We start from the raw sequence: 17304 nt of genomic DNA, 5'->3' as shown, positions 1-17304 counted from the left end.
AAAGTTCCAAAATGTCAATAATGTTCCTTGTATTAGCAAACAGATGTCTACCTGGGAGAAAGCCGGCCTGGTCCTTATGAATTACTTCATTTAAAACTTTTTTAAATCTACTTGCCAAAATGTCTGCAAATATTTTGTAATCCACATTTAGAAGGGAGATGGGACGGTAGTTCTTAAGTTGTGTCTTTTCAGCTTCCGACTTTGGTATTAATGTGATAAACGCTTCCTTCCACGACTCCGGTGCCCTCTTCCCCTCCATAATTTCATTGCTGACCTCCATCAAAGGTTGTATCAAATAGTCTTTTAATGTCTTATAGTACTTGGAAGTCAGCCCATCTGGCCCTGGAGATTTGCCGAGTTGCATGTTCTGAATGGCTTGTTCAATCTCCTGTCGTGTTATTTTAGAATTCAGGATTGTCCTATTTTCTTGTGACAATTTGGATAGTCCATTTTTTGCCAAAAATTGTTTAATCTCAACTTCGTCTTGCGGCCCTTGGGTGTATAGTTTTTTGAAGTATCTCTGGAAACACTTTCTAATGTCCACTGGATTCTTAAGTTCGTTTACTTCAGAAGCTCTACTTGGAGTTTTGTGGGCTTGAACTGATGAGAGTTGTAGTCCAAAACATCTGGAGAACACTAGGTTTGTAGAGGCTGGCCTAGGAACAGGAAGAAAAATGAAATGCCTGTTCATCCATGAAGCTCACTAAGTGATCATAAAATTGTAGAGTTGGAAGGTACCCTGAGGATCATCTAGTCCAATCCTCTGCAATGCAGGAACATGCAACTGTCCCACAGAGGGATCAAACCTGCAACCTTGGCATTATCAGCTTATCTTTACATCTCAGCCTAATCTACCTCACAAGGTTGTTTAGATGATAAAATGGGAGATGGGACGCATGTTTGCTGCCCTGTGCTCCTTGGAAGGTGGGTAGGATAAGAGTCTAATAAATAAGCAGATAATCCAGAGTGCCAAGTTGTTGAGATGGACTCTGCATTTTCTGTACACAGTGAGCCTCAAAGCACCACTAAAACTAATGAAGAGCTTAAGGAACTGGCCCTCAAAACAAAGACACCATTCAGTACTATAAAAAGAGAGATCTTTGGCTAATGTTGTGACCTTGCAGCAAAGCCTTAAGGATCAATCCTATATCTACAGACACCCAGTGCAGTGGATAGTGCTTCCTGAAGCAATCTGAAAAACCTCTAATGGACCTCAGGGCTCTTGCGTTCAAAAACTAACAAATTGCCTCTTACGGTTTCCTCATCCTTTTGTTATCAGTAAACATTATGATCATGTGCACATTGGCTGCTCCTGTGTGGTCTCTCCCCACTTGATCTCTGCAGCACGTTGCCACAGAAAACACAAGCCAGTCAGCTCATAATCGAGATAATGTCTGCACTTTCCAGAAGGAGCTTGAGAATTGCAGGAGGGAGAGGGAATGGCTTTTTCTTTCCCACTTTGTTTGGCCCAGAAGCCAAGATACACACAGCAACATCAGAATGGTTTTTATCTGCCTTGATTTATTGCAGTGTCTTTATCTATTGTGTAATTCCTTATCTCATTTTCTCTCTCTTTTTTAAAGATGGAAAGCTTTCATGCTATACCTCTGAGTGTCAAAATGCTGGGAACAAACAGGAGGAGGAGGCCATCACTTTCACGCTCTGCTCATGACCTCACCAAATACATGTGGCTGGTTGTTGTTGTTGAAGCAGAAGACTAGACTGGATTGATGCATCTTGCTCTCAGCCACCAAGGCAGTTCTTACGTTACTGTGCTTATTGCAAAGCATCCAGATGCAGGCGTGAGAGTAGAGCTAAGCTCCTTCTTTTCCCTTCCTTTCCCCAACCCACAATTCCTATGAAACGTGCAACCCAAATGACCAAGATGATCAAGCAGCTCCTCTATGAGGAAAGGCTACAGCATTTGAGGCTTTTTAGTTAGAGAAAAGGCAAGATGAAAGAAGTGCCTAAAATTATGCATGCCATGTAGAAAGTGGAGAGAGAATAGTTTTTCTCCCCCTCTCACAGGTGTGCCAACTCTAGGGGGCCACGGTGTATTTGGTCCCCTCAATATTTGTCTCAAGGGGATCCGGCCACCTCAATGTTGAGGCAGCCCAGCACGCAGCCTACCAGAAGGCTGCCCCGGCCTGCGCAGTGTCAGGAGACATGTGTTATATCATGTGACATGCCCGTGATGTCATGTGACGCTCAGCACACGCTGGGCCCCCTCAATTCCCTCAGTTTTGGGGGCAACCTGCTCTCCCATAACACTAGAACTCATGGGCAGCCAATGAACCTGAACTGACAACAGAAAGTACTTCACACTGCACATAGTTTAACTATGGAATCCACACCCACAAGAGGCAGTAATGGCCACCAACTTAGATAGCTTTAAAATAATTAGACAAATTAATGAAGGCTATCAGTGGCTGGGAACCCTGATGGCTATGTTCTACTTCTGCTGTTGGAGGCAGAATGCTTCTCAATACTAGTTTCTGGAAACCACAGGGTAGGGTAGTGCTAACACACTTGGGTCCCTGCTTTGGGGCTTCCCATAGGCATCTGGTCAACCCCTGTGAGAACAGGGTGCTGGACTAGATGGGCCATTCTTATGTTCTAATGAAAGACTGCCCACAAAGGGACCTGAGATACGTGTAAGATTAGCAAGCCAAACTTCCTTTGCACAAACAGATGGTTCATGGCAGAGCCATCCCAAGCCATTTTGGTGACTATGGTGAAAACAAATAATCACCACCTCACACACTGTTTATAATAAATAAATATCAGGCTATTTTGTGTTTTTTAATGGTGTCCAGATACTCTTCCTCATGGTCAAAGCAACCCTGGTTCAAGCCCGTAAAAACCCTCAGTGCTAATTGCAACTTGTTTTGTAAGCTGGATGCCTTCCTTAACTTCAGCTTCCAGACTATAGCAGTTTTTGTCTGCTGTGCTGTTGACCTTTTGCTGTAAGAGGAAGGGATGTCTTGTCTTGGCAGGCAGGCATGAATAATTTCTAACATTAGCTGACACATTTTCTTGGATTCTCTCCGCCCCCAGAAATTAAAAATTGCAGAAACATCAACATCATCTCCTCTGATGTTCCTAACAGCTTAAACAAGTAAGAGAATAATAAAATGAATAGAGAAAATGAAAATAAGAGGTTTTTCAGCTTCAGTATTCATTATGCATTTTCCGTCCTACTTTCTGCTTAGATATCTTGGCTGGAAACCAAACTTTGAAACATTTCAATATCACATAGTAAAATTGTGTTTCAGGGTCTTCTCATTAGCCTGCGCTGCTTTGTTTTGCATGTATCACTTAGCAATGGGATACATGCAAAACAATACTTTATAATGTGTTAAGAGTCAATGCTTAATGAGAAATCGGGAGGGGGGGGATAAAGAATATGCATGCCCCTAAATTGCAGTTTTAGTATTGTCGTCTCTTTGAGCTGTCTTCTAAGGCAGTGTTCCCCAACCTTGGGCCTCCAGCTGTTTTTGGACTACAATTCCCATCATCCTTGACCACTGGTCTTGCTAGCGAGGGATGATGGGAGTTGTAGTCCAAAAACAGCTGGAGGCCCAAGGTTGGGGAACACTGTTCTAATGCAGGGGTGAGGAACTCTTTGGCGCTCCAGATGTTGCTGCACTACAACTCCTATAATCCTTGAACAGGGCTGGTCCAAGACATTTTGGCACGTGAGGCAAGCCACAAAATGGCCAGGGCAGAAGGGCTGAGGAAAGATCTGCACGAGGAACAAGGAGTGGAATAGAGATCTAGATCAGATTCTATTGCCTTTGTGGATTCTGTCACCTGAGGCGGTCGCCTCACCTTGCCTCATGGGTGGGCTGATTCTGTCCCTGACCATTGGCCATCCTAGCTGTGGTTCAGTTGTAATTGCTGCTTCCATCTCTACTCCATGGTGGATATTACTGTTGGGGTTAAACAGTGTTTGGCAAAGGACCATGTCCATAGCTTTCACACATCATAATAGCTCTGCTTAGGTGTTCAGCCTGAAAGTGTAAAGGTTTGCATGGACCAAGGACACACATCAGGATCACCTGCTTCATTATTTCTATATACTACACCTGTTCTACTTCTATATGCTATCTGGGACACGTGTCTGTGGGTGTGTGGGTGTGTATCTTGTATTTGTAACAGTAGGGTTTCCTACTTCATTCATGGTTTGTGTCATTCATTGTTTGCTTCATTCATTGTTTGCTCTCTGTCTAGAGCTTTTTACTTGTAAATTTTACTGATATATATTTTTTCTTCATTTAAAAAGAAAAAAGCATTTTTTAAAGAGGGTAAAATATTTCATTTGTCAAGTACATGCTAGACCTGGAGGAGAATCTGTGGAAAACAATGAAGGAACAGGTCTTAAACTGTAGACTGTTTGGTGCTAGCCTTATTTGTTGTTGTTGTTTAGTCGTTTAGTCGTGTCCGACTCTTCGTGACCCCATGGACCAGAGCATGCCAGGCACTCCTGTCTTCCACTGCCTCCCACAGTTTGGTCAAACTCATGCTGGTAGCTTCGAGAACACTGTCCAACCATCTCGTCCTCTGTCGTCCCCTGCTCCTTGTGCCCTCCATCTTTTCCAGCATCAGGGTCTTTTCCAGAGAGTCTTCTCTTTTCATGATGTGGCCAAAGTATTGGAACCTCAGCTTCACAATCTGTCCTTCCAGTGAGCACTCAGGGCTGATTTCCTTAAGAATGGATAGGTTTGATCTTCTTGCAGTCCATGGGACTCTCAAGAGTCTCCTCCAGCACCATAATTCAAATAGCCTAATAGTATGTGAAGATAGGAGCTGCTTGTGTTGGAACACATGTCAATTAAATTAGAAATAACTTGTTTGTACATTCAGCTGTTCTATGCTGTTTTAGCATACAATAATTACAAACAACAGGAATTCACAATATTCTTTTTAAATCTTTGCCTTCTCATATCTTTGGCTAAGGAGAGACTCTTGGTAGCCCCTGTTTCTATCTCTACAACTGTTCAAGGCTGCGTTCAGGGTTTGTAATCATGAAGAATTAAGCTGCAGGACTCCTGCAGCTTCAGCTGGATGGGATTTTGTCCTTGCTAATCTCCATACGCTGCCAGGCATGTCACTCATCTGCCTCGTTCTTGGGTGAAAAGTGACCCCCTGCCTTGGTGCAAGCAGTGCCTTCCTGCCAAGTCTTTGTGTTTCCTGAAATAATATATAGTGATGATACCAAAAAAAAACTTTAACAGAACCTTTCTCTTAAAAAATTCCCATAGCTAGGCCTATTTTCCAACCACCAGGGGATACAACACACTCGCCTATTTGACTTTCACTGCCTTTGAAGTTAACATTTCACTTTGGTGAGATAATATGGGTTGAGGCATGACCTAAGACCAAGATTCAGCTAAAAAAGGATTTATTGGAGCATCAGGAACAAGAATGACAAACAGGAGTATTTGGCCCAATCGGCCTATATATCCCTTAAGCCGGCCCAGGTAAAACACACACACCACCTGTGATAGGTCACCTTAATACTGCAATTAGTGAATCACAATACAGTGGTGCCCCGCAAGACGAATGCCTCACAAGACGAAAAACTCGCTAGACGAAAGGGTTTTTTGTTTTTTGAGCTGCTTCGCAAGACGATTTTCCCTATGGGCTTGCTTCACAAGACGGAAACGTCTTGCAAGTTTGTTTCCTTTTTCTTAACACCGTTAATACAGTTGCGACTTGACTTCGAGGAGCAACTCATAGAACGCAGTGTGGTAGCCTTTTATGAGGTTTTTAAAGACTCTGGTGATTTTTGAAGCTTTTCCAAAACTTTCCCAACACCGTGCTTCGCAAGACAAAAAAAATTGCAAGACGACAAAACTCGCGGAACGAATTAATTTCGTCTTGCGAGGCACCACTGTACTGTCTCAGCAGGAATTGGCTGCCTGCCAGCTACTAACAATGTCATTGGAGGGTTTTAGAAGCCTCTCTGTCTTTTGTTATGCAGATGAAGCTCCTGAGCTCCAGGAGGTCTGAAGGCCTAGGCCTGTATTGCATGCATACAGCCTGGCTTCGGTCTAAAATGCCTGCATACATAACAAATATGTCCTACACACACACACACACATACAGCTACTACTATAAAAGTATCCAGCAGTGCTTCCTTTCCTCTCTGGGGACCAGCAGAATAGGGATGCAGTCTGATAGAAGCTTTAAAAGAGACTAATATGCAGCCTTCCCCAGCCTGGTGTGAAGCCATTCATACATTTGTATAACACATGAGAAGATAAGGATATTGCATGTACTACATATTTCAGTAGATCAGCGTTGAAGTCAAGGATGCGGAACCTGAAGTCCTCCAAATTTTGTTGGACTCCTCCGAGCATCAGACCCAGTCTGCAGGGCAACAGGTTCCCCATCCCTAATTTAAATGCTGGGGTTGGCCTGTAAGACTCCTAGCAGTGTAATCCTACCCTTGTTCTACTCAGAAATAATTCAGTGGGCCATACTTCCAGGTGTATTGGATTGCAGCCTAAATTTCTTTCAGTGATCGTTATACGTAGAAAACCAAGGTCACAACACATGTTTAATGCCTTCGTTTCATATGCTGACTGTGTTTTTCCCACCTCCTCCCACTTCAAGAGAATGGAGCTAATATTGATGGAGGGAAATGAGCTCATCTGGGTGGAGGGGAAAAGATACAACTGCATAATTTTACTGTACATATAATATACTGCATATGAAAAACAGCTGCTAAACATTTCAATAAACTCATAAAATGCAGTGTCCTGTTTGGGAACGGATGTATCGAATAGGGGATTAGGCGTTTATATCCCTGAGTAAAACCAGCAATAATCCAAACTTTTTCCATATCCATGTCAAACTTTCTGTCTGTCATTTGAAACTCTTTTTCCTGAAAGAGATTTTGTTTTTCAGTTTTGGTTTTTCATTTTGGGCAAAACTATTACTGAGTTGACATTACAAATCACTCAGAGTTCTCCCTTGCAAAATTCTCTGAAGAAATGAATGTTAAAATTTCCCATGAGGTGATGGAAAATAGGGTTAGGGCCAGAATCTTGTTTCTTTCTAAATGCCCATAAAGAAATGTGGAAACAGAAGTCAAACAACATAAGCCCTTGGATGAATAAGAATTCAACAATGATCTGAAGTAGACAATTTCACTGTACATGATGCACAACAGACTAGTTCATTAATTTAAATCCTCATGGGCCAATTTAACGTTAATATGACACGGGATTTTTATTTTCCCCCTGCAATGTAGTGTTGGCTGCTATGGTTACCAGAAACATAAAGCCACTGCAGCTGCCCTAAGCACTCAGATGTTTCTCAGTCTCTAAGGCTTCGAAAGAAAGAAAAATGTGAAGTCCACTGTGCCTATCCAGCCCAAGCATTCCATTTGCCGCTAACAAGCTCTGGAGCTGAGCAGGCTGCAGAGCAGAAGATTATCACAGCAGGACAGGATATAAATCCACCCCCAGCTAATTTTGTGCTTGTCAACTGAGTAAAAAAGGAATGTAGAAAATAAGAGCATGCAGAAAGTATTTGGAGAATAATTCTTAATGATGAAGTGTGAAAAACTTCCTGGCAGCTAGAAGGCAATTTACTGGGCTAGTGGTGGCTACCAAGAAAATGAGTTTTCACATTTCTTCTTCCTTAAAAAAAAATGGCTGATATTTATGTAGAAATAAAAGGATTTCTTTTCTCTCTATTTTCAGTTATACCTTGGGGGCAAGTAAAGATCTGTTAGGTTTCTTAAGCCAATGTGCAAAGATCCACTAAACCAAGACTGTCAAATAAAATCTTTTTCCCCCTCCCTATTGATCCTGGAATCAATGGGATTGCTAATGCGTGCCTATGGTTTTATGAAGTGTTCCCAGGATACATGCAATAGAAACTTGCAGGCAGTGCTTGCCATCATAGACTAAGAGGGCTGTTCAGTCACTCACTACTTTGCAATACTAGTTTAAGAACATGACTACAGAAAGATGTGTGCTGGCTCACTTTACATTGAGGAGATTGACAGTATAGACATGTTAACCAGTAGCAGTTTCAGTATATCCTAACTGAAAGGGATTGCTGAAATTAATTGATTATAAATTGTGAATGATCAGAACAAATATTTCTGAAATTCCAATATGAATCCTATTTCCACGTCAGGGACAGCTCACTTGGTAAAGCATGTGAGTCTAAATCTCAGGGTCATGAGTTTGACCCTGAGATTGGACAAAAGATTCCTGCACTGCAGGGTTTGGACTAGATGATCTGCATGGTCCCTTCCAACTCTGCAGTTCTATGATTCTATCACATGCCAGATGGATAATGATTCGAGCCATTGTGAACCTAAAGGCAAATATGCTGATGTCTTCACAATTTGCTTCAAGCAGAGAGGCCAACCTTTATCAGGTTGCTTCCCTTATACCAGGCATCCCCAACCTACGGCTCTCCATATGTTTTGGCCTACAACTCCCATGATCCTTAGCTAACAGGACCAGTAATCAGCGATGATGGGAATTGTAGTCCCAAACATCTGGAGGGCCAAAGGATGGGGATGCCTGCTTTATAGAGTTGAAAGGGACCCTGAGCATCATCTAGTCTAACCCCCTGCAATGCAGGAATATGCAGCTGTCCCATAAAGGGATCAAACCTATAATCTTGGTGTTAGGAGCACCATGCTCTAACCAGCTGAACTATTGGTTACTTCACTGAGAGTCAAGCTCAAAATATTGTCTGACGCTGAAGTCAGCATCCTCAGAAAAGCAAGTTTCTGGCCCATACTGGCTACCTAGAGTAGACTGAAAACAGGCCAGTTCAGCCATGCCTCAAGAAAACTCAAAAGCTAGAAATGAGCCAAGTATATGGAACATCAGTGCCCTAATCTCTTACGCATGACTCACAGAAGCAACATTATTTTCTGATGTAAGCAAGCGCGACACAAGTTTGTTATGTGCAAATGATCATATAATTCAGCTTTTCTTTGCACAGAATTTTGGTTAGTGGTGCTGATTTAACTTCTTTTTGGTTACAACACATATAGTTCATTATAATATGCCAGGACCGAAGGAGCAGAGAAAAGAAGCTACCAAGGTGCAGCATAATAACACCCAAAAACAGCAACCATGGAATAAATGTGTGTAGAGTCACCAGCATGGCAAAAAGAAAACATTCCCATGCTATAGGGGAAGGCAAAAATAAATCCAGGCTCACCAACCAGATGGGGAAAATTCCTTCCCAGCCGCAAAATGACTATCAGATAAGAAGTGTAGTAAAACTTTCCACAGTGCAAATATCTATATCCCTAGCGGCAGTCCCAGAGGGATTGTTCTTTTCTTCTAATTTCAAGCTGGGCTGGGTTGTGTTTACGCACTTCATTAGGCCGCAAGATGTACTGCAAAGCAGGTTAGCAGCTGAATTGTGTAGCTGTTGTTGTCAGCATTTCCCACCAATGGAATGGGAGCCAGCTGCCCAGCCAGCTTGGCTGCTAACAGAAAAGCAAATCAGCCTCAACCTTCTGTCACATTTCGTTGCTCAGTTTTCTGTTGGAGTTTAGGGATTATGAGCACAATGTTCAAGAAACTGATTTAAAAAATAAATACATCCAGCACCTGCAAAAAGCGATGCTTGAGCAATCACAGTTGCTGTCCCTTCCGCTGTTCTCCAGTGGCTTTACAGAATGAACAACCAGTGCAGCTGTTTGAAGGGTGCTTCTTGCAGGCCCACTCCCTGCAATTGTAAAATCCAGTGGATTTAAATATCTGCTAGAGCCTGGAAGATATTTGCATGACCCCCTCAACACACACATACTTGGTTTTAGAGGGGTTTATCCCTCAGACATGCCTCCCCACTGTCATAAAACACTTGTTTTTTGGCTGTGGAAAACAGCGCTGACCAGGACTTATGAACTCTCAGGCAAATATATCTATGTCTGATGCTGGTACACTTCCATTTTTATCAGTGGAGGTGATATGGAAAGAACTGGAGGTTCCCATTCTGAGACACCGAGGATGCTGCGAATCCCACAGCCACAGAAAGACATGTCAAAGCCATTTATGTGGGAACAAACACTGCTCAGCGGCATGTTCTATCTGCAAAAGACCCTAAGTTCCACCCCTGGTGTTGTGAAAGAATAAAACCCTGGAGAACCACAGCCAAACAGCATTCACAAGACTAAGATACACAGAGCAATGCAAGTGTCCTGGAAAAACTGGGACATCTCATATTTTATCGCAAGGTGTCATAATCCTGTGCTGACAGCCACGGCAGAGCTCAGTGGGAACCATGCCCCAAAAACACAGCGCTTCTTTGAATTTTGCAATGAAGTTCTCCAGCCAAGTAATGTGTACAAAAATGCACCTACTGGGGCAGAAATATACATATATTAGTTCAAATTAGTGTTGTTATTATTCATTTAATTTCTATTGCTGGCATCCATCTGTCTTGAGAAACAATGGAGTGCACCTCCAGGGATGAATTGAAACCACAAACCACTTTATATTTTTATGGGAAAATAATTTCAAAGTGTTCTACAACACACTGAAACATCAAATAAAGCAATACAGAACAAAACATTAATGAAGAAATTCAATTGTATACATTCAAAGCAGCATAACAATCAGGAAACTAAAATACTATCTTAAAGATTTCAAAATAAAACATTACAAGCAAAGTCAACAACAGAATGCTCATTTAACACAGCAAAGTTAACAAAATAAATAAATATCGTAAACATTCCAAAAGAAAATCTTACTAACGGAAGTCAGATATAAAGTGCACATTTAAAACAGCATAATTAACAAGAGAATAAAATATTATGAGCACAGAATATATCTGCTGCTGTTGCTGCCAATCCTGCCAATGGTGGTTCGTGGCGGACAGCGACTAGGGAAGCTCAGGCTCGATGACTTAGGTCTGCCTGAAGACGTAGCCAAATAGTATGCAAATATGTATTATATTAGCAGAAACTGTGTATTATACCAGTGCTACTCAAAATAGTGGTCCACAGCCAGTACCAGTCAGTGAGCCATCAGCTGCTGATTCCCAGGAACTCCACCACAGCCCATGTAGGGTGGGATGCTTCAGGGACCAAATGCAGTCCCAGTCCCTGGGACACTGGGAAGGGGGGCAGAACTGTCAGTCCACCACATCAGATAGCTTGAGAAGCACTGTATTTGACAAATTTCATAGAAACATGCATTGATTTGGAGAAATTTGCTCTAAAATACTGGTGAGTTTGCATAAGGTAAGAATTTTCATTTTAAAAAATCAAACCGATTGGGAAATGTGAACTAATGAAGACTGAAAAAAAATGAGAAACCATGAGAAACTAAAATTGGCAGTCTCTCCCAGCTCTCAGGGCAGCAGGTCCAAATGCTCTTTTCTTGGGGTGTGGGCCTTTGGCAGTTGCTTGGCCATGAAGGCATGCAACATTTCAACGGGGGAATTATTTTAGCCTCAGCCTGGCACAGTTAGCTGCACATGAGGATTAGGAAATTATGAATGCACTGTCAGAGGAGGATGTGGTCGAATGATCTCAGAGAGAGTGAAGATATTTGCAGTGGAACTATAGAGATGGAGAGCATAATTGTACAATGATTTTGTTCTATTTATGTCTCCCCAATTCCTCAAAGACAGTTTGCTGCATGGGGAGGGGGAACCACAGTGTATGTTCGAACATAAAATACGTGGCAGTATTTCTTTAACATTCACTTGACCTTCTAAACCCCTGGACGCCCTGTACTATACAAGCATAAACATTTATACAGGGTGTATATAAAACCTCCGCCTGTATGAATCTTCTTGGGCTTAGGAGGAATAAAATTTGCAAATAGTTAAAGTGAACAAATTTTCTTTTGTTGGAACCATAGTTATGCTAGAGTGATCGCTCAAGAAGAACGAAACACAAAAATAATTTGTTTAAAACATAATGAAATATTCTCTCCAAGTCCAAGGAGAAAATTAGGCACTTCTTGCTTGCAAACTTTGTAGTCAGCCAGTCCAAAAATTTCTCTCATCCATCATTGTGTTGGGTGCTTCCAAGTTGCTTCTGGGTTTTGCCGCCACTTTGCGCATGTGCAGAAGCGCTCTGCACACTTCGCACATGCACAGACACGCTCTATTGTGCTGCGCACATGCGCAGAAGCAGCAACTCTGGATACGGACTGTTCGGGGTAAGTACAGACCCCCCAGGACAAATTACGTTCATATCCAGAGGGTCCACTGTACTTCATGTGAGGGCAGGATAACTTGGGCCTCTAAATCTAGGGGGCCTCGTCAGCCTGCCCACTCCCCAGTGCCACAGTTTCCCCTCTCCCAAAATTGCAAACCCAAGACTTCATGCAAGGGCAGGGCAACTCAGGCTCAGCAACTATGAGACTTGGGGCTAGCCAGTGGGGCCCAATTTGAAGCAGCGGGGCACAGCTTGAATTTTTTTTTTTTAGTAGGGCCCCAGTTCACAGCCAAAATCTGCAAAATCTCATAGATATAAATAAAATCCATCTAGAGTGCCCTGGTGTGGGGGCCCCCTTAGGAGCGGCCCGCAAGGCCCAATGTGGCCCAATTGTTCCAGTTGCCTTAAGGTCAGCCCGGATGAGTCTGTGCAGGGGTTGGACTGACAAGCCCTGCACCTTCTAGGTCCCTGGTGTCACTATTCAGAGTACAGACTCAAGGACATGTAATGGAAATGGGGGGGGGAACTTATTGGAAATCAGTTTTGTCACCTCCCCGCCAAACCCCGGGGACGATGAGCCCAGCCACCTTTTATTCACAGTTGCATAAGCACTACACTGCAGCATGGCCATAAAGCTGTACGTTCAACCGCTGAAATACACACCCAATATGTAGCAATGGATATTTATGTTACTGCTTTATGAATGAACACTGTGTTTTATTAATGTACTCTGTATTTTTGGAATTACCTAAGAGCTACCAATAGGGAGCTCTAGAATCCGACAGCTAATCAATTGGGTACTACTACTACTACTACTACTACTACTAACAGCGACCCCTATTGCTGAAAGCAGGTAACCAGCAGAAAATGCTTCAGCTCAGCCTTTGCACTGTTGACTGAACACTGCCTGCTGTGTGGATAATGGAGAAAGCTCCTAAATTGTATCCCTTCTTTTGTCCTGGCCAACTCTATTACGCTGGTGTAAACCCTGGTGCACCAGGAACCCAGAATAATAGCAAATAAAATCCACTCATACGTCAGCAACTGATAAAACTTGTCAACCTGTTATTCCAAAGTCTTCCTAGATTATAAAGCTCCAAAATACAGGCCAAAAGAGAGCAGGTCTGAAAAGAGTGAGCCATACAATGGGTACCACCAGTAAAAAGGCCCTGCTCCGTGTAGCTCCTGCCTTGTCATTTGATAGGGTGCCCACTTGCCCTCCTACTTGACATGAAATGCTCTCTATTGGAGTCTCCAGGTCCAATATAAAGACCATAAGAAGGGAGAGCAGGGACCTTGAAGTTCCCAACAGCTGTTAAGCAAGCAAGCAAGCACGCAGGTCACCTTTGTCACAGGTGTGTCATGCCTATGTCCAGGCCAGGCCTGCACCCAATCTTGTTTCTGTACACTCTTGTTTGCTCTCAGTAACCAAAATCCTATTATCAACATATACAAGGAGAAAAGTTGTTTCCCTTCATTTGCAAGGAATCGTACAAAACAAAGTGGCACTAATAAAGAAAAGTTCCAGGGTGGCAACAGAAAGCAAACTAAAAATGCTTTGGCAGTTCATCAGAACTATCCAGCAATATCAAGTTATAGGAAAACTGGTGCTATGAACAGTAATCCTAGTTGGTTAATTGATTTGGCAACTTCCATGCACATGACGTGTGTTACTAATCATTTCCCCAAAGAGTTAAATGATAACTAATCAAAGGCAGCTACAGTTGCAAATGGCAACAAAATATCTGTGAAAGGAAGAGAAGCAGGTTTGCTCAAGTGTGTTGCAGGTAGAAATACTGTTTGTAATGAAGGGAGAGCAGTAGTTTACTTGCTCAAATTAATAAGAAAGTTTTGAGAATTTAAATTCTAGATTAAAATTGATTACTTAATTGAGAAGGGGATTGTAACAAAAACACCGGGCCTAATTTGAATAGTAGAGTGCTCATCCTTTATTTCCACACTGTGACTGCAGAGCAAATCACCTGTCAGGAGAGTTATGAGGTGAGCGTCAGTTGCTTTGTCAATCCCAGCAGGTATATAAGAGGCCTTTGCCCTGGCCAGGCCCACAAAAGGTTTACAAAGTTCAGTTATTGCTAAAGTTTTTGAGTGTTAATTTTATGCATTTTTTAAAATCACCATGGTATTTAACAATAATGTCTTATGTCTTTTAGAGGAGAAATTGTGAATTGCAGAAATTTAAATAACCGTCATCATCCTTGGCTTTCCTCAATTTTGTTTATAACACTCTTCCATTTTCTTCTAGTTGTGAGGGTGGGGGTGGGGAGGGGCCTCACAAGTGGAGTAGCCTAGGGCCTCTCTTCATCTAAATCTGGCCCTGGGCCCATGCCTAAAAAGCACGGAACAAGTAGAAGACCACTCAGACCCATGCTTTCTAGCCACAGGGCAAGAAGGTATGAGCTCAGAGTGTTTAGTACAGTCAAATAACTAGGCACCTGTAGCTTTTTAGAAACAATGTGAACTACCTGATAATTCTCTCACTCTTACTAACATATACTGTAATATATAGTAAGCCTGTCATAGACTTTATGATCCAATTTTGTCCAGACCATTTCATCAAGATTAATCACAAGACATCATAATAGAATTTGGGTTGATTCGCATGCTATCATATGATATATTAACATTGGAATCAGGAGAAGCTGCAAAAGCTCTGGGTTGGTGTCTGAATGCAAGTATTGCCCTTTTGCAAGTATTGCCCTGCCTGCCCCCCAGCCAGCAGCTAACTGTGCAACTCATTTGACTTGTTATTTATCAAATGAACTATTCAACCTTCAGCCCTTCAAGTTCTCTGAGTCTACCAATTTTTTAAGTATTTATAGCATAATAGCCATTTTCAGTGATCTAAAGAAAACTCATCAGCATTGTGTTTTTAAATGCTAGGCTCAATGAGCTGTTTTTTGTATACTATAATAACAACAACTATAACTATAGTTTATATAACTATAATTATTATTATTTATTATTATTATTTCCCCAGCCACTCTGTTGCTTCCGTTTTCCCCATGAGACATAACTATAGAGATCTGCATCTTATAAATGATTTCCCACCCATCTTTCAGTTTTTGTAACACAACAGATGCACTACATCACTGTCCACACTTCCTTTTCCCTTACCGTCTCACGATCATAACTTTGAGAACTCTTGCCAATGTGCAGATGTGTCTCCCCCCCCCCCAGTAAAAAATAACTCATAGAGTTGGAAGGGAGCCCTGAGGATCATCTAGTTCAATCCCCTATGTAATGCAGGAATACGCAGCTGTCCCATATGGAGATCAAATTGTGGTCGTCGTCATCCTGGGGATGTTCATCAGACTCAAGATAAACAAAAACAAGCCATGTTTTCAGGGCATTGCAAGGAGAGAATGAGCCTTAGGGGTGAAAGAAAGAGAAAAACTAGCTTGGTATTCATAGCATAAACCAGACTGGCCAAATGCCAAAAGTTCACAGTGCAAAGGATTAGAGATGTCAGGGCGAAAACACTGTCATATGGGAAAGGGCAATCAAACAAAGCATCCAAAAGAAGATCAGAAAGAAAGAAAAAAGTAGAACATGTGCTCATGTTTGTTTATTTGCTTGCTTCTTGAGAACTCCAAATACTGCAGGGGGGGGCAGTATTTATTTCATCCAGCTGGATCATTCTACATCATTAATCCCAGCATCTCCCACAGCAGCCAGACCAAATGGTGAAAGTAATACAATCTTGTATGAAAGAACAAGGATAGCAGAAGAAGGAAGTAAGAAGAGAAAATGTTATTTCCCAAGAGTGTTGGCCTAAGCTGTTGGACACATTCCACCCCTAGTTAACTCGAGGACATCCCAAGCGCTCCAAAAAGTTGCAGCGTATTCCAAGCCCCTGAGCAAGAATGCTCTTGTCTGGAAAATGGACCTTTGCAGTAATGTTTGGGCCTTTTTCTTTCCCACTTTCCTGAAACATTTCCCCATGGTGCTGTATAGTGCTAAAGGGCCCAAGCATTACTTTGTTCTAGCTGTTATCTAGTTATCTGGTAGCCATTTCATGGACAATCTAAGCTATGAGGAAACACCAGACGCTCTAATATAATTCTACTATGTATATGGAAGATGCCAAACTGCATGTTACAGGAATCACACCCTAACAACAATAATTTCTTACCCATAATATCTGGATAAGTCCTCCTGGATCAGAAGCATTATATTTCTGAATACCAGTTGCCTGGAATAAAGAGAGGGTGGCCATCACCTCTATGCTTGCTTGTGACCTTCCAGATGCATCTGGTGAGTACAAAAAAAAAAGTTGGGCTAGATAAACTATGACGTATCCAGGAAGCTGTTCATAGTCTTGTCTTGTCTATCTGAAATGTATCCAAATTCAAATGCACTGGGGGCAGGCCATGTGGGGAACACCACTGGAGTGATCCCCACCCACTGGAGCTAAGTGGGGGCTGCGCTGTGCTGCTTGCCCGGCCACACAGTGGGGAACCTTACCAGCCGACTCGGCCGACGCTGCCCTGCTTTAAGGGGTGCACTCATGGCACCCTGTGAGCCCAGTGCTGCTTTGCAATATTCGCAAAAGAAGTGAAGAGCTGGCAGGGCACATGCCTGTTGCGCCCTTCTCACTCAGAGGGCAGCTTCAGAAGGATGCAACAGCTCACGACACCCTGACAACCTTGAGGACTGGCAGGGCATTGTGAGGAATGTGCCTCCAAAAAAAACTGGGACCATGGTATACCTCCTGGAGCGGGAAGTCCCATTGCCTGAGCCGACCACATTCCCAGTGCACCTACCCCACTTGGCACTATGTTAGATTCCAATCAAAGTTTCAATTTCTATGTTTTTATCTTTGTTATAAGTGAGCTAGAAACTGCCCTGTATGAGGTAACTATCAATGGAATAAGAATTTAGGATGTGCCACTTTTAAGCTGCCCTGAGTTCCTTTTGGATATAGGAGGAAGGTGGGCGTAAAAAATACAATAAATTAAATAAACAGTAGCCACTGAATTTGCTAGGGCCTGATTTGACATACAATACAACTAGTAGATAAGTCCAAGGTAATAACTGGCAAAGGTAATAACTGGCAAAGTTATTTGCTTCGGAAGCTACGAAGAGCTTGAACAGAGAACAGCATCATACACAAACTCGCC

Source organism: Podarcis pityusensis, assembly GCF_964106645.2.
Source record: "Podarcis pityusensis genome assembly, chromosome: 3".
NCBI lineage: Eukaryota > Metazoa > Chordata > Lepidosauria > Squamata > Lacertidae > Podarcis > Podarcis pityusensis.
This window is presented reverse-complemented; position numbering follows the sequence as displayed.